This window comes from Triturus cristatus, chromosome 4_1 (genome assembly GCF_964204655.1).
Source record: "Triturus cristatus chromosome 4_1, aTriCri1.1, whole genome shotgun sequence".
NCBI classification, from domain to species: domain Eukaryota; kingdom Metazoa; phylum Chordata; class Amphibia; order Caudata; family Salamandridae; genus Triturus; species Triturus cristatus.
Window position 1 is genome coordinate 579,694,337 of NC_140585.1, and position 27,886 is coordinate 579,722,222.

At 42.5% G+C, this 27,886-nt stretch overlaps 1 protein-coding gene across 2 annotated transcripts in view; it reads right to left on the reverse strand.

The window, feature by feature from the left end:
* The window catches only part of SEMA3D (semaphorin 3D), a 375,590-nt gene that overhangs the window by 313,070 nt on the left and 34,634 nt on the right, over positions 1-27,886 (reverse strand). The window lies entirely within an intron of this gene.

The following is a 27,886-nucleotide window of genomic DNA, read 5'->3' on the forward strand; positions in this document are numbered from 1 at the left end:
CAACATGCTGATAATGGATTCTGAACCACAGTAGGGACACATGCCTTTTTGCTTATTGTGGAGCAGCTCATTGTCTTTAAGGTAGCTTCAGAGTTGGGGGTTGACTTGTGTCCCCATCAGGTTGACTTATCACTCAATTTCCCATTTTAGTATTAGAGCGGTTGCACATTCAGACTCTATGGAAATCTCTGAATTATTCAGCATTGATAATCATTGTTAAACATAAAGCTTAGCAATTTCTTTAGAGCAGATTGCTTTGCTCATCAGATGTAGTGGCTGCTTAAGATATTCTTTATTGTCAAAATGCATAAAGAAAGACTAGGGGCCATATTATCAAGATCAGTGTTAAAATTATCGCCGCTTTAGGGGCAGGAAACTGCCGCTAAAGCGGTGATAATGTGCTTGATAATATGCTCTTGTGAACTCCCATAGAAGCCCATGTTCAGGTGTGAACATGGGCTTCTATTGGAATTCACAAGGGCATATTATTAAGCCCATTATTGCCGCTTTAGCGGCAGTTTCCTGCCGCTAAAGCGGCGATAATTTTAACGCGGATCTTGATAATATGGCCCTAGGTTTTGTATAAATAAACAATCTCAGTTGCTGCTCTGAATTGAAGCATATCTCCTAATCTGAGTGTAACATGCAGGTCACATGACATGACTACTTTTCAAGTCGAGGAAGGGATTCTTGAGAAATGGGAGACAGGAGAAGTTCTTCTGATCACAATACATGAAGAGAAAAACAGTGCTGTAAAAAATTGTATAAAGATGAGAGAGGAGGTCCAGAAATATATTCTAAAGACTTACCCCAATGTAGCTATTTTCTTTTACATGATATCCTATCCTTTAGTTAGCTCTGATAAATCTATTCATCTTAGATTCAACTTTTTTCTTAACAAGAAAGTGGGAATATGGATAGGAAAGTGTCTTCGAATGAGGTCAAAATTTTGGAGAGAAGATTAATTTTATTTCATTTACTCATCAATCAATAGTTAATAACAGATATTGTTTTTTTCTTATGAAATCACCTTCAAATTATCTAGAATATTTCTTACCTGACATAATTCTTCACAACGTTTGGATATCATTTCGCCAGATCACTGCCCTAGTCACAACCCTTTCCTAGACATTTAACTCATCACCTCCATTTTTCCCAAATTGTTCTGGTAACTGGAGATGTTCCTGCATTTCTCTAGTTGTGCAACCATTACAGAAATCAGACTCTTACCAGAGATTGCTGGTTATCATATCAAATTTGACAATATTAACCTAGAGAGATAATCCAGCTGACACATCATCCACCTGTACATCATCATGGTAAAAATATATTAAAATTTTTTTACTACTCATCTAGTTTACATGACAACGTATTAGTTTTTCCAGTGACTTTGATTTTTCTCATGCAAAGAATTGCATGTGAAATAGTGAGCCCCTACCTTTCTTCATATTAAGATACCCCTTTCATGTGCATAGAGCTTCATCCTATAAGAAAATGTGGCAAACTTAAAAGAGAGGCTCTTCCTTAGGTTTTTAGTGAAATGCTCTAAATATAAAGCAAAAGGAAAGACACCTCTGTTGTATGCCCCTTTGTATCTGGAACAGAGGTATGATGCTGTATTTGCAGCACAGCTTGGCCATGAATTTATGATACAAAAATCTCTGAGTACCTACAGAAGATTTAGGGAAATGTTGGTGTTTTAAAATTGAAAAAATGTATACCCAGTCAGAGTAGGTGATGGACCACCATAAGTTGGGTTCCATAGGCCTGCACAATATAAGGAATGCCAGGAACTCCGACATGTTGAACCCCAGCTTCCATTCAGAAATAAACCAAGCTGATCTGAATGAACAATGGTACCCAATTTCTTATCCAATCTGGACATCAAAAACTGTGCAATGATCTTGACATCACACTTAAGCAGAGAGATAAGCTGGTACAAGACAAAGAGTGAAGGGTCCTTGTCTCTCTTAAGAAAGAATTGGTAATTATAATCTCTCTCCATGTTTCAGGATAGCACCTAAATCCCCAGACAGACTTGGAAGCAAGCATAAAATAACCACATAGAAGGGTCTGATTTTTTCCCCGCATTTCACAGGGCACTATGTGGAGGTCAGCAGCACACATGTTCTTCATACTCCCAAGCGCTTCTTCCAGTGTTATCTCAGGTGTTGGTGACTCTTGGTGCTCTCCTGGTAATGCTGGGTGTTCTAAACTGCCCAGAAAACCACTGTATGCCTAAATGTTTCCTCCCTTGTGTAAAACCTAGCTTATAATTCCTGACCAATATCTACCTCTCTACTTAAAGTAGGCCCTCCTAACTGGGTCTCTTAATTATATTATAATTGTCCATCATTCTTGTCTGAATGATGAGAATGCAGTCACCAGATTCTGAGGATTTTCTTTCTACTTCACTCAATTATGTTTGTTACCAGAGTTGATTTTAGCATATACTGCAGCACCTAGCTTGTGATGTTTAAGCTTCCAGTGGATCACCCTGACCCTAGACTTAAACTGCCCTTAGCCTCTATAGTTTTGCCTGCTATATGTTTTGGTTGCAGTTTAGCTAACAGCCCTGCACTTTTTACTATGTGTGATTTCTCAGAAGTGTTCCTTTTGACCCAATAGAGAAAGTAAGGACCCTAGATATAAGCTGTTGCCGTGTCCCAAATTATATAAGTCTCTGCAGACTCATCATCCTGTTCAAGCGTTACATAAATTCTGCCTCCTGTAGTACATCTCTATTGCATGTCCAACAAAGGTTTCCTCATTCTAAAAACTACTCTATGAATATTTCAGTGACAGTTTTGAATGATTAGATAAAGCACAGTTCAGAGCATTAAAAACAGTCTAGTAAGGAATAGCTCTGATACTTAGCCAGGATTGGATGGAACTGCTTGTGCCATGCCATCCTCTAGCCCCCGCAAGTTTGCCCCCACAAGCTTACCATTTGTGGCAAAGCTCTGAGGGAACTAAACTTAGGCACTGCATGTATAGCTGGCATTTTCCATAGAGAGTAATTGTCTAATCATCAGCAAGCAGGTGTGGACACCACATAAAATGTATGGGATGTATGTGTCTCCTATAGTAAGATTGCAAATGCCCAAATCAAAGATTCCAGCTGGACCACAAAGACATCCTCAAGCTTTTGCCTCCTTTCCAACTCATTTAATTTGGAGTCTACAAGTTTTCCCAGGGCCCTAAATGTGTCTTACTCAGCATCTGATATATACTGATTTAAAAGAGTATACTCCTCAAAAATCAAATCAATGGTAAAGGTAGTGTATTTTAGCCTTGCCCTCAATAGGGGGAGGATGATGCACATCACTGGCATTGTACTTGCTTGCTACTACAAAAAAATGGGTTACACACACCAAAGTCTCTCTTCCAAAGCAGCTGATTTCCAGAGGCATGGATAGGTGTACTTCAAAATTATTACACAATTCTCACAACTACTGTATTTTGCAGCATTTGCTAAGATTCATAATTACACTTGGATGGATGGACACTTGTTCTCCTTCTATTTATACATGGAATTATGAGCTAACTGACAAGCCAACTAATGATGTATACTGAGAAAACCTATTGACTAACAAACATACCTTTTTCTCTGATCGAAAGGCAGCCAAATACAATATGTTTGGATTCTGTGGCTGAAGATGGATTCTTTCCAACCTTGCCATGCTAATCTGTATGAGAGTGAAAGCTTAGAGGTCAGCAATCTATGATTGTTATGTGACATTTTCAGGTGAATTGTGCAGCAATAAAACTGCATTTATATCATCCTCAGCTACTTGAACAACTATGCCACAATAGCTACACATGCCACAATCAACCAACAAATACATCACAAACTACAGCTATAACTACTAAATGTACTACTAATACACTAGCTATTACAACCCGATTTCTATTCACTACTAGAATTACCACAGTTAACACAAACGGTAGGGGCATAGCTAGATGTACTGCCACCCGGGGCAGACCCTAAGTTTTCCGCTCGGTGTAGGTAAAGCGGGAGGGTTCGTCCGATGGACAACTTCTTCTCGGGGGAAGGTTTCTGGCAGCCGACTTGTTCCCGGGGGTTGGGGGGATTGTAGTAGTCAACAGACACGACTTGCTCACCTCTGCTGCCCCCCAAAAAAGTGCCCCCCACCCATTCCTAGCTAAGCCACTGACAAATGGTGCTTCCACAACTACAGTGGTGAGGACTACCATACTTCTACTACACACATAGCTACTATAGTTACTACCATTATAATAAGTGTAACATCTACCACTATATCCAGCACCATCCCAACCACTTTAACTATTAAGATGGAAAGTGCTATAACTACCAGAATTACATTAATTGAAATCTTTACAAATGTAAACCCAACAATATAAACACATGAACAAAGGTATGAAACAACTCAATGGAAAACATTTTACTGACCTAAAAGACTAGAGAAGCCGAACCATGTCACTAAGGATACGATCATCGAAACCAATCTAACTGCTTTACTCACTTGGCTCTGCTGAGGTCAGAGGCACACTTTTAAGTTAAAGTTCTGGACTTTTAATTATGTGTTAATTTGCATGTTCCTAAAGAGGAAGGTTACATGCATTTTAATACATATATTTATTTTGTTTCCTCACTATACTATATAATATCCTTGATTGTGTCTATTGAATTTGTTTATGTGTGGTGTATGTGTGTGCATACCTTAAACAAGCATTTGCAATCCAATCGGTCTCGCCTTTCGGACCTTATATGTATTTAGCTGTACAGCACATTAGCCTGGGTCCTGAAACATCTATTGTTCTTTAACATGGAGGGAAAGTAAGCACCAAACTGTGGAACACACCAGGTATGAGAACACATGGAGAGAAATATTGCCTATCAGCGGGAAGACCTGAGCAGAGAAGGATGTGGTGGAGAAAGAACAGGGTAGGGTCAGTCTTCCACAAAATGGATGTTTAAAGAAGGGATGTGGAAATGACTTGAGTCAGGAGGAACCAGGTACACTACTAAAGACAACCGCACACCCCCTTGCCTGCTAATGAGCCCAAACCACATCCATACAGAACAACCACCCGGCATCCAACACAAAGCTAACAACAAAAGAATTCAAAATTACATTGATTTACTAACTTGCCACCCAACGGTGTACCACATAACGTAGATAGAAAATATAACAAACCACTACTAAGATATATATATATATATATATATATCTTAGTAGTGGTTTGTAACGTAGATAGAAAATATAACAAACCACTACTAAGATATATATGTATATATATATCTTAGTAGTGGTTTGTTATATTGTCTATCTACGTTATGTGGTACACCGTTGGGTGGCAAGTTAGTAAATTAATGTAATTTTGAATTCTTTTGTTATATATATATATATATATTTATATACTGGCAGTCACCAGTAGGTAGTTATAGTTAGGACCTCTTTTCCATAGGAAATCCACAACATTCTATTTGGAATAACGTTGGCGCCGATAGATGAATCTTCGCAAAATTTTCCAAACTTTTGGCCAGCTCTGGTCCGCTCCTATCCTGAAAATTTCACGGTGATTCATCAAGCGGGGGCCGAGAAAAAAGGGGGGTCCCAAAACACGTTTTCCCCATGCATTTTCCCATAGGACCTGTTGACGCAGCTACAGGCCGAACTGATGAACGGAATTACACCAAATTTGGCAAAGAGGTAGTCCTCAGTTCAGACTCGTGTATTTTGCTTAAATGGTGTAAATCCGTTCAGTAGTTCCTGAGAAAATTAGAGTTAAAAAGATAGATATATCTGGGTGGAGCCTAACCACTCATCTCATCGTGAGATCTCATTGGCTGTCAGTACTTCATCCAAGATGTGTTGGCAGCCATCTTGAGACCAATATACATGATAGCACCTCATTAAAAAGCATTGCAGTTAATAGAAGGTTTTAAGACTTTAGTTACATTATAAATCATTTGTTGATGGTACCATACTCATTTTAGTAATTGTGGTGTGTTCTAAGGTGATTTTACCATGTGAAAAAGCCTTCTGCTGTGATATCATGAATCATGTTTGAGAGAAAACTATTTTCTCATGCTTTTCCCACAGAGGTTTGGAAGGTGATCTATAAGCTAAACTGAGAGCATATTTTCTGTAAATTCACATTGTCTTTCTCAGTCATGTGAGAATGAAGTCTGACATTCTTAGTAAAACATGTACATCCAACAAAGGCAGAGACTGTCAGTTGATTCCTTTGTGTTCTACTGCAGCTTCCCAGAGTGTTCTAAAGAACAACTAGAGCGCTAACAGTCTTACTTATGACAAAAGTATGGCACACCTGAAGCCATCTTGATTGGAATAAAGTGGTAAAACTTAAAACATTTAATTTATAAAGGAAAAAAATGAGGGGGTTCACTTTGCCATAGAAATTATGATTAGTGCTGCAGAAAGAAAACTTACGGCACATTTTGACTTCTCAAATCTTCTTCTATTTCATAAAAAAATTCTGACATGCAGACTGAAACATGCACTTTGAATAGCAGCAGACTTCCCTGGTGAGCAGTATCTTTACTACAGTGATCTAATGAGCAACTAGAGTGCTAACATTCAGAATTTATGGCAAATGTGTGACATATCTGAATACCTTCTTGATGGAATCAAAGTAAAAAACTGAAAGCATCTCCTCCCGAGTAGACTGCAGTAAATGAGGAAATTAGGAAACTTCATTACAAATAAATCTCCCAAGATGGCCAACAGAGACAAAAGAGCCCAAATGCAGCACAAATATCACCCAGATGTAGCCCACATGTAGCCCAATGACAGAAGTGTGCAAAACACTTATTTGTTGTGTATTTGCAGTTTTATATAGTGCAGACTTGTCAGGTATTGGAGTGCTTTACATGAGCATTGGTTACATCACACAAGATCAAATTCATTTTGGTTGTAGACATGGGGAGATTAAATGATTTGACCAGAATCACAGAATGTTGAGCTGAAGCAGAAACTCCAACCTGGTTAACCAGTTGCAAAGTCTGCAGCTCTGGAAGTAACACCACATCCTCTCCCCTAGGTGCAACATTTAATCAGGTGGTCAACTGGATAAAAAAACATAAAGATTACAAATAATTTAAAAGTTCTTTGTCGCTATTTGAAAACTCAGAAAATATGTCCTCATTTTAGTTTTTTAGAGCACTAACCATAATTTTGATGCAAATAAGACCCTCTCATATATGTAATTTCTAAAGGAAATGCTCTAGGTATTACAGTTTTGATTACACAAGATGACGTCAGGCGTTCCACACTTTTGTAATAAATATAGAATGTTAGCAATCTAGTTGTTCATTGGGATACTGTTGAGAGGCAGAGGCACGGACTCTGAAAATTGAAGGCAGGTAGGAGAGTGCAGAGGCAATAATTTGACCACACTGGGCATGCAGGAAGGGCAGTGGCAGCACAACAGACTATGGAGGGCAGTGGAAAGGGGGGCAGGGGCAACAAACCAGCAATACAGGACTGGCAAGAGAGGCTGTGGCAATATAATAGACCATTGTGGGCAGAAGGAAGAAGCAGTGGTAGTACAACCATACATGCCAACAGACCCGTTTCAGCCAGGAAACGTCCAATGTTTTTAAGCTCAAATGGGCTTTATTTGATCTGTCTCCTGTCTACAATCTCCTCTTTTTCAATGTAACTCGAAGGGGAAAATCAATACCCCAGTTTTTTTTCAAAATCTCCCTCTTACCAAGTTCAAAATGTTCGCAAGTATGGTACATTGGATCATGGTAGGCAGGAGGAATTGGGGTAGGGACATGGACTCGGATAACAGAGGACAGGAGGGACATGAAGAGGTGCACCAAACTGACCCTACAGGGCAGGCATCAGGGTTTGCAGCAGCACAATACACCACACAGGGTATGCGGGATGGGAGTGCAGCACAACAATCCATAGAAAGCAATAGGGAGGGGACAGGACCATGCACATGGACAACAGAGAACAGAGGGGAAAGAGGCAATGGTAACTAGCTGACCATAATGGACAGACAGGAGAGAAAGCTGCAGCATAACAGACCATAAAGGGCAGGAGGGATGGATCAGGGGCATTACCATGGAACAGACAAGCCAGGAGTGAGGGAATATGGGTCTGCACATGGAAACAGAGGGCTGGGGGCAAGGGGACAGGGCAGGATCAGCAAGATGACCATGGAGGTCAGGCAGAATGGGCACTAGAAACAAGACACACCATGGAGAGCAACAATGAGACTATGATGGCATACACACAGACCATGAAGGGAAGGTGGGAGGGGGTCAGGGGCAGCTAGCTGACCACACAGGGAAGGTGGGAGGGGCCATGGCAGCACAGAAGACCATGCATGGCAAGCGGGAGGGTTAGTGGCAGCGCAATGGCTATGATGCGCAAGAAGGAGGGCGCAGGGGCATGCACAAAGGACCATGGAGGATAGAAGGGATAGTCAGGACCTGGGCACAGACAAGAGTGTTCATGGGAAGGGGCCACACAACAGACCGTGTGGGGCAGGCAGGAGGAGCAGTTGCAGCACAACAGACCAGGGAGGGCAGAAGGGCATGGCAGTAAAATGGACAATGGAGGACAGGATGAAGGGGATAGGGGCATGGCATGTGTACAGACAGGGTGGAGGTGGCAGGGACAGGTTACAGTCATCTGACAATGCTAGGCAGGTGGGAGGGGAGTGGCAGCTCAACAGAACACTCAGAGTAGATAGGAGTGGCAGGTCCATGGAACATGGTGGGCAAAAAGGATGGAGCAGGGGCATGCACAAAGACATCGGAGGGCAGGGGGAAGGAGAATAGGGGCAGCAAGCTAAGCACAGAGGCTAAGCAGGAGGTCAATGATGGGCCATAGAATTGGGCAATGGAGGGCAGGAGGAGTGGACTGGTACATCATGCTAAATGGAGGGCAGTGGCAGCACATCAGACCATGCATGGCAGGAGGGAGGAGGCTAGTCCATGGATTCAGACAACAGAGGATAGGGAAGAGGTGGATGGGGCAGCAAGCTAACTGTTCAGAGATGGTGGGTATTAGGAACTTTATTGTTTTTAATATGTGTGTCTGTGCGAACTACTTAAAATATGTACAAGTATGCAGCATAATCTCACTTTCATTCAGGAAAAAGAGAACGTTTGTGACTGTGACTCCGGGCTCACTTGACAGAAACACCCCCTAACCCTCCACCCCCATCGCAAAATGTAATGCCCGTGAAAAGGGTAGGTGGACGCAGTGTTATATAGGACATAGTCCTGAGAGCATGATTGAAAATGAAAACTAGATATAGTATATGGTATAAACTATGCACCAAAAAGTGTGATATAAGATGAACCGGGGCATGAGATATAATATGCAATACATTGTGCGGAATGACAGATTCATTGGAGAGCACGAGCTAGCACAGGCACTAGCGCGTCCTATGCGATATGCACCTTGGAGTGTAATATGCACAGGGCAGTGTTGGGTAACCTAACTAGTCTCTAAAGTTGTAATATAAAATATGTGCTGGGGAGTGTAACGTTGCATGTGCACTGTGACAAAGATATGGATCCCAGATTGTAATATGTATGGCATAGCGCTGTGTGTTATAACATAGGCATCGAGGAAGGCATGTTAGATGGGGCAATATAACCCGTGCGAAGGCAAGTGTGGCATGACATATTCACAGGGTGGTGCTACAGTGCACATGGGCTAGAGAGTGTCATAGCATACGCACTAGCTGGTGGAATACAACACAGAAGTGTGTGGCACTCGGCGGCCACTGGTGGGTGTAACACAGCATTGGGCTCAGCCAGGAGCACGCTGTGACTCTCAAGTGAGGTTTGTCTCCTTTCCAGAGAGTAAAATAAAAAGTATTACACATCCGGCGGTGGATGTGTGTTTTATTAACCGTGAGGGGTTTTCTTGCATAGTTTGGTCGAATTTTTGTCGAATCCCCTTTGAATGGCTTGGTGTGCGTGTGTATTAAATGTGCACGTCAATAGCTACCCATGTTTGTATAAATAAACAACAAGGGTGTCTACTTGGAGAGTACCCACCGGCGGGGGCGCCGGGATTAGGCACGGTAGGGCGTCAGACACGTCAGAGCTTCACTAGCGGTGTAAATACATTCCACGTGGATTCATTGTATGCATAGTCGCCTTTTAATGAATATCACGCAAATCGTCATGGTGATAGGTACATACGGTTTGTCCAGCATGTCCTAGGTGTTTCGATAAATATATATATTTTTTTAAATAATAAAAAACAATGGCCGGCCCCGGGGGATGGTGTCCCCGGGACCATAAGTGGCCTGAGGAGGGGGGCAACGCAGCCCCCTCCTAAAGAATAAAAAAAAAAAAAGGCTATGACCCGGGTGTTGGGGTCCCCGGGGCCGATTAAGGCCTTGGGAGGGCCAAATTTATTCTTTTCAACAAAAACAATTAGGGTGCAGGCCCTGGGGGATGGGGTCCCCAGGGCCAATAAATTAGAAAAAGAAAATAAATAAAATACCGGCATCGTGCCGGAGGCCACGCCCCCTCCTTGCAGCACTCTGCAAACGCACCCCCTGGCCAGTTGTAAGTTGGGGAATTAATTCCCGTTCAATACTGAGGATCCATGAGGGCCAACTAGCCCAACAGGTATCTCCAGTATGCGCCAGGGAGCTGCATTGCAGACAGGTGTTCTGAGGCCACGCCCCTTGTTACACCTCTATGCAACTTAGCTCTTTGGCGCTTACTGGAGGTACCTAGTGGGCTAGTTTGACCCTAGGGACCCTTAGGATTCAAGGGGACTTAATCTCTCAACTTCGAACGGTCACAGGCCGCGTTTACACAGTGGTGAAGGGAGGGGACGGGGCCTGAGGTGACGTGTGCAAACATGCCCTGTGGCGCGTTTTAAGTTGGAGAAATAATTCCCTTTCAATCCTGAGGGACCCTGGGGGCCAACTAGCCCACCAGGTGCTTCCAGTAAGTGCCACTGCTCTGCGTTGCAGAGAGGTGGTGCAGGCCGTGCCCCTTTTTACACCTCTCTGCAATGGCGCTTACTGGACGTACCTATTGGGCTATTTTGCCCCTAGGGACCCTCAGGATTCAAGGGGACTTAATCTCCCAACTTAAAAAATGGCCACAGGGCATGTTTACACATTGGGGAAGGGAGGGGACGGGGCCTGAGGTGACGTGTGCAAACAAGCCCTATGGCGCATTTTAAGTTGGGGAAATAATTCCCCTTCAATCCTGAGGGCTCCTGGGGGCTAACTAGCCCACCAGGTGGTTCCAGTAAGCGCCACTGAGCTGCGTTGCAGAGAGGTGGTCCAGGCCGTGCCACTTTTTACACCTCTCTACAACGCAGCTCTGTGGCACTTACTGGAGGTACCTAGTGGGCTAGTTGGTCCCTAGGGACACTCAGGATTCAAATGAACTTAATCTCCCAACTAAAAACGGCCACAGGGCGTGTTTACACAGTGGTGAAGCGAGGGGACGGGGCCTGAGTTAACGTGTGCAAACAAGCCCTGTGGCGCGTTTTAAGTTGGGGAAAAATTTCCCCTTCAATCCTGAGGGAGCCTGGGGCCAACTAGCCCACCAGGTGCTTCCAGTAAGTGCCACTGCGCTGCGTTGCAGAGAGGTGGTCTAGGCCGTGCCCCTTTTTACATCTCTCTGCAACGCAGCTCTGTGGCGCTTACTGGAGGTACCTAGTGGTCTAGTTGGACCCTAGGGATCCTCAGGATTCAAGAGGACTTAATCTCCCAACTAAAAATGGCCACAGGGCGTGTTTACACAGTGGGGAAGGGAGGGGACGGGGCCTGAGGTGACGTGAGCAAACACACCCTGTGGCGCGTTTTAAGAGGTAGTTTTAATCCCCTGCCCTATTATATACTAGGGGCTTACAGAGGAGGTCATGCTAATCACAAGGGGACCCCAACGCATAGTGTTCCCTAGTGTATGTAGGTGTTTTCACTGTATTCTGAGTGTCTTTTAACATAGCACTGGCTCTAGGACTGGGTAGTCAGACTCAGTTACCACCAGTATCCGTCTCAAAAAGTTGAGGGTACAGGATGATTTTGCAAAAAGACCTCTTTCTGCTCTTCTGTTTGTTCTTTCTGCACATTATCCTTCTTCCTGCACTTTTCTTCGTCTTTGAGGACTTCTGTTGCTTCTTTCTGCATTTCTTTTTTTTCTTTCTGTGCATTTTTTCTTCTTTCTTCACATGTCCTATCTCTGTAGGCATTGTTAGAAATTAGCATTTAAAAAACCTTTGAAATTCACTGAAAAAACCATAGGTTTCAGGCACGTTATAGTTCGGAATTAGCATTTAAAAAACCTTAAAAATTCACTGAAAAAAACATAGGGTTCAGGGGCGTTATAGTTAGCTGGACTTTTCACTTGTACAAAACCATTGAAATTCCCCCGTTATAGTTAGTTCAGCTAACTATAACTTGCGCGCCCGCAATGCACTGCTGATGACGTCACATATTACATCACTCATGACATGGTCAGTGACATCACTCATGACATCACTCATGACATCTCAAATGACATTTTCTTTTGATGAATGTAACATGTGTGAAAGACTTCTGTTAGCACTACAGAAAGACATTTTTTACTAGTATTTTACTAGTATTTTGAATTGCTGCACCAGTTCCATAGCCTGCTTTCGAAACTGGTAGTCGTTCATACTGAAAGTTATCACTCCCTATATTTCTGACATTGTTTTACTGTGTCCCTTGCCTTCCTATTTTTTGGAAATTAATTTAAGAGATGTGTGAACGTCTAGTTATGGGTGTCAAAGTTCATTTAATTAACTGGGGATGTGATCCAGCATGTTTCAATTAAGTAGGCTGAGGCAGAGGAGCGTTGCCCACTAAGTGTTAAAATAAAAAGAAAATGATAATAAAACAACGTTAATAATGTTACATTATTACTATTTTCTTCTTCTGTAAGGAGCCAGCCAGGTTGGGGTGGGCTGGGCTTGTCACCGCCTGGGAATGGGAGGAGAAGCGGTTGCTGCTGCACTTTAAGTGCGCATGACAGTTTGGTCGGCTTTCTTGGGCCGTCCAAACCATCATGTGCACTTTGCATGTTCTCCACCAGCCATATTGTACAGCCTGGGTGGAGAACATGCACATCCCCCCAGTCCCCATAGGAGTGCCAAACCACGGCAGTGTTGCGATTGGCTAGGGGAGTCTGTGATTTTGGGTGCTTCCTGTTCCTGCATCAGAGGAGAGGTGGCGGCTGGCGACCGGCGACAACAAGGTGAATCTTTTTTCTAAACCCCCACCACCATTCCTAACCAGCCGCCACTGTAAGTAGGGTATTTCACATTGAAGGGATGATGAGTTTAAGGATGAGGTTGAAGGAGAAAGAGAGACACATGTCCTCAATTTAAAGAGCGTGCCTAACGTGTAGAATTAGTTGGATTCATCCTCCCCATGACTTTACCCACTTGTTGAACAGAGGCATCAAAGATGTGGAACAGATCAGGTTCGCGAGCTGCACATTCTTCAAGGGGGAAGCAACAGCATGATTTACCTCATTTAGGGGCATATTTACAACGAGACGATAAAAAATTATCGCCGCTTTAGCGGCCGTTTTCGGCCGAAAAGTGGCGATAATTTTATCGCTATATTAGCAAGGTCACGCTGACGCGTGAAACCTTGCTTTAGCGTGGGGATTTCTAACGCCCAGCTTTGCATCTCTAATGAGATGCAAAGTGGGCGTTCCTGACCTGACATGATTGGAGAAATGTCGCTAAGCGACATTTCTCCTATCATCAAGCCCCACGCTATGAAGCATAGCGTCAGGAAAAGTAGCGATAACACCTGTTATCGCTACTTTCCTAACACCTGCTTCAGGACTGACTTAGCCATGATATCCTATGGAAGGAGGATATCATGGCTAAGTTTGTGAGTCCCTATCAACAAGCTAACGTGAGATTATCGCTGGGTTTCCAGCGATAATCTCACGTTAGCCAGTTAGCGTGATATTATCGCTGGGTTTCCAGCGATAATCTCACGTTAGCCAGTTAGCGTGAGGATTTTTATCGCTATTGAGTTAAGCGTTGCTAATAGCACGCTATCTCAGCGATAAAAATCCACGCTAGCCAGTGATAATTATCCTAGCGCTAAGTGCGCTTTGCGATAATTATCGCCGGTTGTTGTTGATATGCCACTTAATGACTGTAGTAGCTTGGGTGAGACAACCCTTTGGTGGAAAGCTGTCAGCAGTATTGGAGTGAGTTTGGTAACCCCCAAAAAAATCCTTGCTTCTTATTTATATAAAGCCCTGTCAATAAATACAGGTTCACTTTTCATATGAAAACTAAATTAGAAAGAAACGTTTAACACAAGGGGAATATTTTCCAATTAATTCGACAAGAACCCACAGAAAGAGGAGAGTGCTAATAGCAACAGGGAAAAACAAAAACAAGACCTAAACACAATGTTGGTAACCCAATCTGGTTAAATGCCAGGAGCCTAGAAAATCAAGATGCCGCCTGCCAGTTTGGCGTTTTATTGTTTTTCTGCTTCTACTCAGAATGCTGGTTCCTTTCATTTTACCCGTTTTACAGCAGAAGCACAAATAAAGAGAGCACACACTGTCCTACTTAACTCATTGCCCAGGCAGCTAGGGTTATTTTAATAGCTGCATCATGTGTTATTTATACACCTACGCAGCTGTCGTTCAATTCCAAAGAACATAAAGCCGGCTTGTAAAAATAAAAGACTTTATAACAGGTTCCATTAACAAAATCAACGCTTTGTAGTGTTACTCATCATTTTGCCACTTTGAAGCTTAATTTTCGTTCTTAGAATACATTTTAATAAGGTAATACATTCATCTCTCTGCCTGTGGCATTCGTTTTAATATAAATGCTGTAACACTTTGTGTAATTCCACAAACTGTACCCAATCCACTATTAACTGGTGCAATAGTGGGCCAGCAATTTCAAAACCTTGCACGGTATGAAATCGACAGCAATTGTTTTCCTGTTTGATACTTTTTACCAGTTTTCAGTTTTTCAGTCGTACATATGTGTGGATTGTCGTTCATGATATTTGGACTCATCAGACCGTTGCACTGCTGAAGGTTGTTGTGTCTTCTCCCTGCCAACCTTCACTTTGGGGAAGGCTCTGCCCTATCCCCTCTGAATATGTAGGACCACCTTGGATCCTTAGAAAAATGCCAGTTAGCTAAACTGGGTTTTAGGTGAATGTGTACTCTTGCGCTCTTGCTCACAGCACCAAAGAGGCAGAAGGCATTAGAGCACCGTGCAGGCATGTTACCTACAATGCCACAGAATAGCGTAGGACCCACTGAGAAAGATGGAGTCAGGATGAAAGGTACATTTGAAGAATGAGAGCGAAGAAAGGTGAGTGATTAGAGGACAACATGGGGAGGGAATGGGCAAGCGTAAACAGTGGTAAAGATAGTGAAAAATAGCACCTCACCAAGAGGCTTGAAATGAGAATTTGAGAGTGAGTCATTGGGTCTTAAGCGATTCGAGCTGGTGTCCTCCATCTCCATTTCGCTCACTATTTTAGGGGCATATTATCAAGGACGGCGTTAAAATTATCGCCGGTTTAGCGGCAGAAAACTGCCGCTAAAGCGGCGATAATGGGCTTGATAATCTGCCCTGGAGAATTCCAATGTTCACACCAGAACCTGGGCTTCTATTGGAATTCTCACGGGCATATTATCAAGCCCATTATCGCCGCTTTAGCGGCAGTTTTCTGCCGCTAAACCGGCGATAATTTTTAACGCCGTCTTTGATAATATGCCCCTGAGTCCTTTCAGTAGCAGGTAGTGGTAGTGTGTAACCAACTCCTGGAGCTTATTTACAAGCCCCTTGCGCTGCCGCTGCATCACTTTTATTGTGGGGAAAAAGTGACATACCAGCAGCGCAAGAGTCATATAAATAAGCCCCTCTGTGTTTTGTACAAAACACACAATTTTCAGAAGGGTGCTCTCAAGCAAGACCGACTTCCCCTCCTAAAGGTCGAACATCAAATGTTGTTAAATAATATTTACAGCACTCCAAACAGGATATTATCATATTTATTTGTGGTTATCTTGTCACAAGCAAGTCCATGTGCATCAGCCCTTATCAGTCAATATCAAGGTAATATAAATGAAGAATTCTGTTTTCCAAATTCTTAAGCAGTGGTGTAGGTTTCTGTTAAAAATTGTGTTTCTGGTTGGCAGAGGTATGCACCCTGTCCAAGCAGGAACCATAATGCTAGTCATTGTAAGTCACAATACACCCTAAATTTTCCTGTGCTCACCCTCTGGTATCTTGGCACAGAGCAGTCAGGCTTAACTTAAGAGGTAATGGTAAAGTATCTGTGCAGCACTCAAACAGTAGCACAGTGAAAATACCACATAAAACCTCCACACCAGGTTAGAAAAATAGAGCCTGATTTTATAAATAAAACAACACCAAAATGACAATAATTCAACAAATAGAAATCGAGATATGAATTTAAAAACAATAATTGCAAAATAGCGCTTAGAAGCAATAATTGCTTAAATGGGTTATCTGGTCATGTTGGCCCAGGGCAAAGTCAAAAGTTCAGGATGACTGTGATGGAGCTCGGGTCTGATACACTTGGGCAAGCTGAACCAATATACCTTGATCCGGCATGCATCGTCGTCGACGAAGAAGCGAGGTGCGAGGTGCAGCCAAAGCAATGCATCAGTATTGATGTACGCAGTGAAAAAGATGTGTCTATTTTCTGCACACAACCACAGTGATGTGTTGGTTTTGAGTGTGAGGTGCTGGTTACAAATGCAATGCGCGGCTGTTTCTCCCACAGTAGGTGATGTGTCAAGTCTGAAGGCGATGCTTCAGATCCACTCCATGCAACAAAAAGGAAGCGCAGGTTACTATGAGGATGCGTGGGTTCTGGATGTAGAAGCACCATAGGCCTCACTTCCAAGGGTTCAGGCCTGGAGTGGCATCAGTTGACAGGGCAGACTCACAGATTGTATAGTTCAGATGCAGGTAGTTGAAGTCTTTGATATCCCCGAAACTTGGAACAGGAGGCACGCCTGCAAGCCCCTGGAATCACTTTGGGTTCAAGTGATACAGGTCCAGTCCTTCTCACCCAGGCAGGAGAACAGCAACCAGCAGGGAAGCTCAGCAAGGCTAGAGCACAACAAGTCAAGAGTCCAGAAAAGCAGCAGGCCGGCACAAGTGGCAAACCTTTCAAAAGCACAGAAGTTCTTCTTTCTGGCAGACTGGTCACGGGTCCAGAAGTGTACTGACGTCATGGTGTCAGAGGTCCAGTACTTATAAGCAATGGTGCCTTTTAAGTGGGAGAAACATCAAAGAAAGCTTTGAAGTGCACAGAGGTCCTCCCTTCCTGCCCTGGCTCCAGACTCACTACAAGTGGGTATGTAGCCCTTTGAGTGGGGACAGGCCACAGCCTATTCAGGTGTAAGTGTCAGCCACTCCCTTCCATCCTGCCCAGGATGGCCCATCAGGATGTAGATGGACATCAGTCACATGTAAGCTCCCTTTGTGAATCTATCTCTTTATCATAGGGAATTACACTTAAAAGATATAATAAACAAATCCCAATATTGTCCTATGAAAGAGATTGGCCTTGCAGTATTGAACAAAGGAACGTGGGAGTGTTTCACTACCAAGACATGTAAAACCTAAAAGTATATGTCCTGCCTTTTAGATACATTGCACCTTGCCCTGTGGGTCATACACGGCCTACCTTGCAGGTGACCTTTATGTATAAAAAGGGATGCTGTAGTTCATGCAATGAATTTATCTTGAAATGTCGAAGTGGCAGTGTAAAACTGCACATACAGGCTCTGCAGTGGTAGGCTTGTGCCGTGGTTAGAGGGCAACTGAATTGGGTGGAACAAGGAGTGCGACATGAAGTGCGACAGGCCCACTAGCAGCATTTAATTTACAGTCTCTGGCAACATGTAGTGCACTTTACTAGGAACTTATAAGTAAATAAAAAATGCCAGTTGGGGTTAAGCCAATGTTACCATGTTTAGAAGAGAGAGCACAAGCACTTTAGCAATGGACAGCAGTGGTAAAGTGCAGAGAGTTCTACAAATAGCAAAATCGAGGTCAGAAAATCAAGGGAGGCAGGCACAGAGTTGGGGGAAGACCACCTTAAGGCTGTCAGGTCTAACAGTTCCCTTTCCCAACTCTTGAAACATTCTGACATACATGATATGATAGCAACGAAATATGTAAGCAATCAAATGTGATACATTTCATCAAAAACAATTTGATTGTGATTGTGCATTAGGATAGTATCGATAATTAGTAATAATAATTACTTCAGTTTTATGGCTTACTCTACCATTTGTCTGCTCACTATGGCCTGTAGACGATTTTAATTATTAACCAAAGTTACTGTACTGTTTGGCAGATTGTCCAGTGTGGCCAACCATCAAAACGTTTAGAGCAGTACCATGGATGCAAAGCAAGGAAAAACCTTTGGTGAACCACAGCAGGTACCTGCTGGAAAGGATTAGCACATGCACTCGGCAGTGGTGTAATGCAAATAATGGGACCCCCTGCCGAATGTGATGAGAGGCCCCTACTTCTCTCATATCTCACTGAATTGGGGGACCCAGATGGGTTGGGTGCCCCCCTGCATTGCAGTGGCAGCATGGGTTTGTGTTACGTTCCTGGCACTCAAACTCACTGGTTAAGCATGTTAACTGTTGGACAGAGATAGTGCTGTACAATTTGCTACAAAATAAATACAAATCCTTCCTTTTTTCTACTTTTCATAATTATAGACAATAGTGATAGCGAGCATCATTATGCTAGAATCCAACTAGCGTGAAAAAATACTGGAAAGAGACTACTATAATATTGAAAATGGGAAGTAATGTGTTTGTGCATAGTCTGTCATGTGGCTGTTTAACAATTTCTAAGCACTGTAAATAGCATACAATTGTATTACACAACTTAACAGTTCATGGTGTTAAAAGCTGCTGACAAATCCAACAAGATTATCTCACATACACCACTGCCATCATTAACAGCAGAATAGATATTAGAACAGACTCAATCTCTTTCAATTACTGGTATCTTGCTTGTTTCGAGATCCAAAATACAATAAGCAACAAACAATTTCTGTTGGTTTTCTTATTATGACTACCCAGAGCAGCTGCAGTCTAAGGGTAAAACAAAATACCTATCTTCAGTTGTCTTTTTTTTCAATAAAGGTCTGTAGGTGATCTTATGAGACATATCAGCAGCCAATGGAGTTAATGAGTGAATAAAACACCAGCCTCATTGTTAGAAATGTGGTTTCTAGTTTGCAGAGGTTTTCACCCTGTCCAGGTAGGGACCACAATCCTACTTAGAGTAAGCTAGATACACACTTTAAATTAACCTGTGCTCACTCTCTGGTAGCTTGGCACAGAGCTGGCAGGCTTAACTTAAGATGCCATGTGTAAAGTATTTGGGCAACACACACACACGCAGTAACACAACGAATACAGCACAAGATTCTCCACGCAGGCTTAGAAAAATAGAGATTATTTACCAGAGTAAAACAAGACCAAAAGGACAAAAATCCAATCAAGAGAAGAAGAGATATCATTTATTTAAGAATAAATGCAAAAACATTGTGTGGTATCGTGACTTGTTGCAATACATCCTCTCCTTTGTAACCAGTTCCCTACTGCTAAAAGTGTGATTGTAATGTCATAGAATGTGATGTATGCTTTGAGAGATCAGTTGGAGAGATTGGACTGAACAGCAGGAGGCTGCTCCTGATGGAGCTTTACATTTACCATCTTAACTACTTGTAACCTGAACTAATCTTCCATAATAAACCTCCATCTTATTTTCTACATTCCCGGCTATGTGAATACTTGCTTACTAGTACCCATTTTCTATTAATCTACTGGTGATGATTTGGAGAAAGAACCCACGTGTAGAGGGAAATTGAAGAAAACCTGAACTTGCTGAAGAAACTGAAGTAAAGAAATTTGAAGCTCGAAGGAAGAGAAGTGCCCTGGAAGCCCCACCAGTGTCTCATAACATCTGACAGCCTGCAGTCTGGGGCGTTTGACTTTCTTTACATCAATGTACGCTACTTGATTAACTGATGCCAACAACATAGGTTTATCTAGCACACACCGAATGGAGCCTATTGATAAGCAATGCAGCAGACGGACAGCCTGTGTTTATGCCTAAAAGTCCTGTTTTACTTTGCTGTTAAGGATACTGGCAGTATTGAAGTTAAGTGAACTAAACACATTGATTTTGGAGTGGCTCAGCAGCATTTAGTGATATCAGCCAGCAGCATTTACTTGGAAGAGTGTGCCAGCGTTCATGTGAAAGGAATTAGGGGCATCAACGAAATTGACACATGCAAATATTAATCCTTTCCACAAAGAGTGATGTACTGGTGCATCATTGGTTTAAGTCACCCTGATTTTAGCTGTGGAAATTGTGGTAAATTTGACGGGTATGCCGCGGCATTATTTGTTTTATTGGGGATCGCGCAACGTTCTCTACGTGTATCCTTATCGTTGCAGAGTGTTGATCCGTTGCAGCATTTGAAGAGACACGTGTGGGCTACTGCGTGTTTAAGTACAGCCGTGAGTTCTAAAGGTGGTTGCCATGTCAACACAACTGTGCAAGGCTCAGAAGTCGTGAACTCCGGCTGACGGCACAGTCCTGCGTGCCCATACATGACCTTATGAAGTCGCAGAAGAGGCAGAGGTATGCCTTAAATTGTGCTGAGTGTTCTGCTGACCCCTGTGGTGAGCTGGTCATGACCCTGAGAGGTCACATAGTAGGCAGCGCGGAGGAGACAACATCATCTTACCTATGGAAATTTATGGACACATTCCTGGGTAGTGCTACACCGCATGGAAAGAGGTGTATCAGGCGTTCCTGGCAGTTTTTATCGAAGGTTTGCAATGGCGCACTCCTGATGTGAATGATATAACATCAGTACTTTCTGGAATTTGTAGTGGGGTGTACAAGTAGATTCTTGGAGGCTGTGATCCAAGGCTGTAAGGACTATTAGGTGATGAATAGAGTATCTCTCTCGTGGGATAGTGGTGAAGTCAGGCAAATGTTTGGTTGTCCCTGTTTGCATTGTTATTATCTCTGACAGATTTTGTTTGCTCATTCTTGTTGAATCTGTTGATTATGTCACCTATTATGCCACCTGCCATAAGTATTTCTGTTAGAGTCTGCAGGAGCATTTGAAAGTGGGAGTGCAGAAAATGCCAAGCTACTATGTGTCTGATTGTTATTATTATTATTTTACTGCACTTGCTGAACTTGCTGCATGAGTGTATGCTTATTTATATTATGCAGAATTTGCTGCCCAAGTGTGTTTTTTGCCAAGCTTAATTTACTGCGTCAGAGTATATTCTATGCTAGTCTGGATTTGCTGCATGCATGTGTATTAGGTATCAGTATGTTTCTGTCAGTGTGTGGATTTTATTCTTAAATTGCTATTAAAACATATTTTTATGCTATGCAGAATTGAATGCCTGTGAATATTGTAATGAGTGTTATGTTGAATTAGCTGTCCATAATGTGTTAAATGTTCTGCTCTGTGAGGTATTTCTTATACTATTCTGGGTTGTAATGTGTTGGGGCATGTGAGTTGTACCTAAACAGTTACTTAAAGTTGCTTGTAACAGGCTATATGAGGTGTGCCTAAATGTTTACTTAAAACTGCTCCTTATGGGCCATTAGATTTGAGCCTAAACAGTTACTTACATACTTTTAAAAGGCTGTATGAGTGTTGCCTAAATGTTTACTTAATATTTGTTTGTGGTGGGGTATTGGTTGCACCTAAACATTTGCTGAATGTTGCTTGTAATGGGGTATATTTCTGCACCTGTATGGGTCTTTCTATGTACAGAAGGGGGGTGTTTGGGTTAGCATCCCGAGCATTAGTTCCCCAAGTCCTTAGTGTTTTTTTGCTTTGATTACAAATGTGTCTCTTGCTGTAGGATTGCACGACTGTTCATTATTTCCTTCCTACATCCTTTTAGTTGATGAATGTTTAGATTGAATAATTACTTGCACTCTTAAGATGGGTGATGTATACTTCCGTTGTTCCTGTTTTGTGTTTTCAATTATTTCCTTTAGGAGGAGAGATGTGTGGTATCTTGACATGTTGCTATGCATCCTCTCCATGGTAACCAGTTCACTGCTGCTTAGAGTGTGAATGTGAAGTCATAGAATGTAATGTATGCTTTGAGAGATCAGTTGGAGAGAGTGGGCTGAGCAGCAGGAGGCTGCTCCTGGTAGGGATTTGCATTTACCATGTTAACTACTTGTAACTTGAATATTTTTTTTTATAATAAACCTTCATCTTATTTTCTACATTACCGGCTATGTGACTACTTGCTTACTAGTACTTATCTTCCATTTTTACAAAGGGCTTAGAAGTCAATAGCGCTAAAAGTTTACTTGAGTTTATGAGGGACCAGGGTATTTCCAAAGTTCAGGCCAACCGCGATGGTGGTCATGCCAGCTGTGAGACTCGTGCAGGTCCTGCTGAAAAAGTACCTTTGATGGACATAAGTATCAACGCTAAGAGCACGATGTCATCAAGCTCCATTGAGATGAAGGCAATGCGTTGTCATCAAGTCGGGCAGAGTGTCATCGGGCTGTGCAGGCTTTAGAACCGCTGTTGTTGAACAGCCTCTGCGTCAGCATCAATGGGTAATGCTTTGGTTCCGACCAGCGTAGTGGTGATGATGCGTCGGTTTTGTAGAAAACCAGCTGCAGAACCCCCTTCTGAGGCCCTGGGTTGAAGAGGGCACCTCAGGCAATGGGTAGGACTCACAGGTGGCAGAGTCCAGCAGGAACAGTAGAATCGCGGGAAGTCTGTTGTATCCCTGTGACTTCAGAAAACAGGAGGCAAGTCAGCAAGCCCTTGGAGTTACTTTGGGCTCAAGTAAGATGGGTCCAGTCCTTGTCCTCAACAGGATAGAGGTCAGCAGGCAGCAGGGAAGGTAAGCAGAGAAGCAGTTCCTCAGAACAGTCAGTCAAGGCAAAGTGGCAATCCTTACGGTACAGCAGTCTTTACTCCAGCAGAGTTCTTCCCAGGTCCAGTAGTGTACTGATTTGGTAGGGTTAGAGCCCCAGTACTTATTTCCAAATATGCCTTTGAAGTGGGAGGTGATGTCAAAGTTGCTCTTTGAAGTGCACAGGTCCCCTTTAATCCCAGCCCTCTCTGCCAGGCTATCTGTGGGGGGTAATCAATCCTTTATGTGGGGACCGGAGACAGCCTATTCAAATGTAACAATGATCTCTCTCCCCCTCTTCCTGCCCAGGAAGGGTATCAGAATACAGATGAATGCAAATGTGTTCTCTCTCACAACCACCCTTCCTGTATTTCTGGCTGTCTAGAGGGACAGTACAAAGTGTAGCTGTCACCCAGCCCAGATGTGTATTGGAGACAGGCTATATGAACACAAAGCAAAGTTAGGAGCAGAGAAATGTCCACTTTCTAAAAGGACCATTTCTAAAATAGTATTGTCAAATCCAACTTTACCCATAAAGGGGATTTATCATTACCATTCCAAAGATATGAAACATGTCGTTGCTACTACTTTCTAATTAGGAATTACAGCTTACAAGTGTTTTAGGGAATTCCCAATGCTAACCTATGAGAGGAGTAGGTCTCACAGTGGTGAAAAACAGACCAGGTTTTAGCTGTTTGTCACTACCAGGACATGTAAAACTTGAAAGTACATGTCCTACCTTTTAATTACACAGCACCCTGCACTTAGGGCTACCTATGGCCTACCTTAGGGGTCACCTATGTTGAATAAAAGGGGAGTTTAAGGCATGGCAAGGGGTTTTGAATGCCAAGTCAAAGTGGCAGTAAACTGCACATAAAGACCCTGCAACAGCAGGTCTGAGACAGGTTTGGAAGGCCACCTGTGTGGGTAGCACAATCAGTGCTGCAGGACCACTATTAGCATTTAGATTACAGGCCCTGGGTATATGGCATATTACTTTACAAGGGACTTACAGGTAAACTAAATATGCCAACCATGTATACAACAATGTCACCATGTTGAGGGGAGAAGCACATTCACTTTAGCACTGGTTAGCAGTGATACAGTGCTCAGAGTCACAAGGCCAACACAAAGGTACACCAAAGAAATGGAGGAAAACAGGAAAAAAGTTGGGGGAAGACCACCATAAGTACGACAGGTCTAACTCACATCTAGTGAAAATCTTTAATCTTAGAACTTGACACAATAAGGTAGTGGCTGACCACAGGCTATGGTAATGTGGATATTGTAAGAGAGTTTTTTAGAGAAAATGAGCACCAATAAAATGGTGCATAAGGTGGATGATACAGTTTTTAATATGACCCTTTTGGCAAATAAAATAAAATGAAGGTTAACCATCACTAAAGTAATGGTCTCTGTATAGGACAATGCCAGAAACATCTGTGCTCAAACATTTTGATTTAGCTGAAGACAATGCTTCAGATAATGGGGAAGATATTTTATAAAGTTCTATTTTGATTTTTGCGCGTATGTGTGTGTATGTGTTTGCACATGCACGCCTGTAGTATTGACATATTAGTGGTCAGTGCTTACAGGTGCACCCTCATAGTGGTTAGAAATACACATCAAATGAAAGACACAATAGAAACAGGGTGTGGGAACAATACTGTTGCCTAGCTTAATTTTGTGTTACACCACCTACAGTATTTTCAGCCTAAGGATGGGAATGATCTCCCTCTGTCCATCCAGGCAACAAAGTGGCATTTCATCCTAAAATCGAAAACAGGCCTTTGGGAAGTGGCTTAGGGATTTAACCATATAACCTATTATCATAAAACAAGCGATAGTCACCAGCCATAAATGTTCACATGGGGATTGTTTTGTAACTACATAGATTCGAATTTATATCTTAGATGGATATATCAAAACTAGGGGTGGGCGAAATTTGCCTAGTCGTGCTATGCAAAGCTCCGTGGAATGGTAAAAAATCTTCGCGAGCATGCAGAAGTTCCGCGAACACGTGGAATTTCTTGTTCGCGATGCTTTTTTCCTGTTCGCGAACGCTGAAAGTTGAAAATAAAATGGTAATAACGTGATTTTATTACCATTTAATTTTTGATCACTGCAAGCAAACGGTGTGCAAGGTCAGGGCGGGGCCAGAGCATTACTGCTGCCAATGATTGGCAGCAGTGAGGAGTATCCACTTAAGTTTGCATTGCGCATGTTGGTTTGGCCAGCTACCTTGCTACTGCCAAACCAACATGTGCAACTCAAACCTCTCCAACCTGGCTGTCTTGGACAGCTGGGTTGGAGAGCAGACCTGCTCCAGCCAATCAAGATACTTCACTCATGCTGCCTACCAGCATTCGTATAAGTAGAAACAGTGGCTCCTGTGGAAAATTACAGCAATCTATAATAGTGTTTATTTGCACAGTCGCAATACAATGGGTTAAATTGATGTTGAAAGGAGAAGAAATTAAATACACCTCATTTTCTGGTTATAACAATCAGTATTTATATATACTATATAAATGGGATATATAGAACTGCTCCTATTCTCTATCATTTTAGATGGTCGGCTTTATGAAAAATTGGAAAGCAATTGCACATATCACAAATATGTCACCAATGTTTTAGGTTCCATGTTCACTGGGGACACTGCGCACTATTGCTCTATTTTTTTTAAAACCTGTATATTCTGTTTATATATAAATACTGATTGTTTTAACCAGAAAATGAGGTGTATTTAATTTCTTCTCCTTTCGACATCAACTTAACCCATTGTATTGCGATTGTGCACATAAACACTATTATAGGTTGCTGTAATTTTCCACAGAAGCCACTGTTTCTGCTTATACTTAGATCACCTTGGTTCCAAGTGAGTAGAGTCTCCCTTGTCTCTTATTCTACCAGCATTAGAGCATCGTCTTGATTGGATGAGAGAGTTGTCTGTGGGCTCCGCACTCCGAGGACGTGCTGCAGAACAACGAGCGGCAGTGTAAGGAAAGTGATTTGTTTCCAACAACCACTGAAGGGATGCCCTAAACATGCTCCTTCCGAATACTGAATAGCTAAGTAAAAATTGTGATTTGGTGACAAGTTACCGAATCGCAGTTTGTGTTTTGATAAAGCATTTTTGTGGTTGCAAAACCCCAAACCTGTGAATCAGGCCTTTTCTGACCGCAAAATGCTTTCTACATACGGCCCTTAATCTGTGTCATTGTATAAATCTAGATGGAGTCACATCATTTTTGGATGGTTTCTGTTTGACAGAAAGTTTCATCTCAAACGAAACTCAACAGAGTTGAACAGAGTAATTATTTTGTATCCAGGGGCAAGTTCATAGGTGCTTTCCTCAGCACCTAACAAAGTCATCGAAACTAAAGTAATTTGTCATAAATAGCCATGCCTCCTCAGAAAGACAAGCACACAATGCTGCAATGTATGACCCCTCAAAGTAGGTCTCTTATGCAGTGTGTCTTACTGTCAGTGGGGCATTCTTCAGAGTCATATAGCATGCCGGGTGTCTCCTGAAGTTCTTTTACGTCAGAATAAACTCTTGGCTGGTGGTCTTATTTTGAGCAAACGGAATTCATAAACACAGAGTGAGGTCATTCATTATTTATGTCAATACACTTTACAGTGCAGTGATCATTCAAGACTGCCCTCTGATACATCTGCAATGTATATATTCACACGCTTAAACAATTTGGGTAAATCATTTTAAGGGGTGGCTTAAAAATATGTTTGTTTTAGATTCGCTTCATTTACGAATAATCAAATGAAATGTCTCTATTGCTACAGCGGTTTATGTTCTAAGAGAGGACTGAGAAAAAATAAGTGTGCTTTGTGCAGGCGTGTGTACATAATCATGTGTAAATGTGGGATCGTGCAAATGCTACCCAGAAGACTAACTGTTGAAATCTAACCATTGGGATGGAAATCTTCAGGGTTGCTCAACAACATCTCAGGGCATTTTACACAAAAGCTGAATTCGAATCTTTGCACTTTGTCTCGTGTTCTTTCAGCACCTTTTAGTGAAAAGTCAAAACAAATGGCCCGGGGCGCTCAACATTGACTAACAAATCTGCAGATAACCCATTTATGTAAACCCGCAATTAGCAGAGGGGGTCTGCTTTCAATCCAGGGAAAAGTGATGGGTGATTAGTGGGGCACAGAGGTTATCCGGACCTAATCCTATAAAATACAGGAAGCATAAACAATGACCCTTCCATCGCTCTCCTTTGATTAAATGACCCCATACGTGCTGAACAGCGACTGTAACCAAAATAAGAGACTAGAACACCTTGCAGTGCACCGCATACAACGATTCCACCAATTCAGTGCCCCACACATGGGCCAAAGTGCTGTCCTAGGCTAAAGTATCCGGGAATGGGCGAGATGGAGGAAAAAAAGCACAGTGGGATCGAACCACTTTATGCCAGATGGACCCGGGAAAAATCTAGAGGATATCAGAAGTTCCCCAACATTTCCAACAAGACACCTACAACCTGCTAACTTTAACCACGTGTGAAAAATACCAACGAATAAACATTAAATACTAAAACAATCCGATTAATAAGTAACACTGGCTTTCTGGGAGTAGAGTGCCATTCGCCGAAAAATCACATTAAAGCCTCATCAGGGGTAGTAAGCGCTATATAGATCCATTTATAATACAATACGTTACTATTTACTCTTGATGGCGGAAACTATCACACAAGCATTTGCGCACGCGCACACACTTTCTCTGTCACGTGTGTGTGTATTCTACTGTTTTGTTTTAGTTTACAGTTGACCACAATTGCATCTATGTTTCTGTCTGCGTTTCTAAATGGCTTATCCAGGATTTCTTCTCAGCTCCTACATAACATGACAATGTATTGTAGGCAGAAATTCCTATTGTGGTGG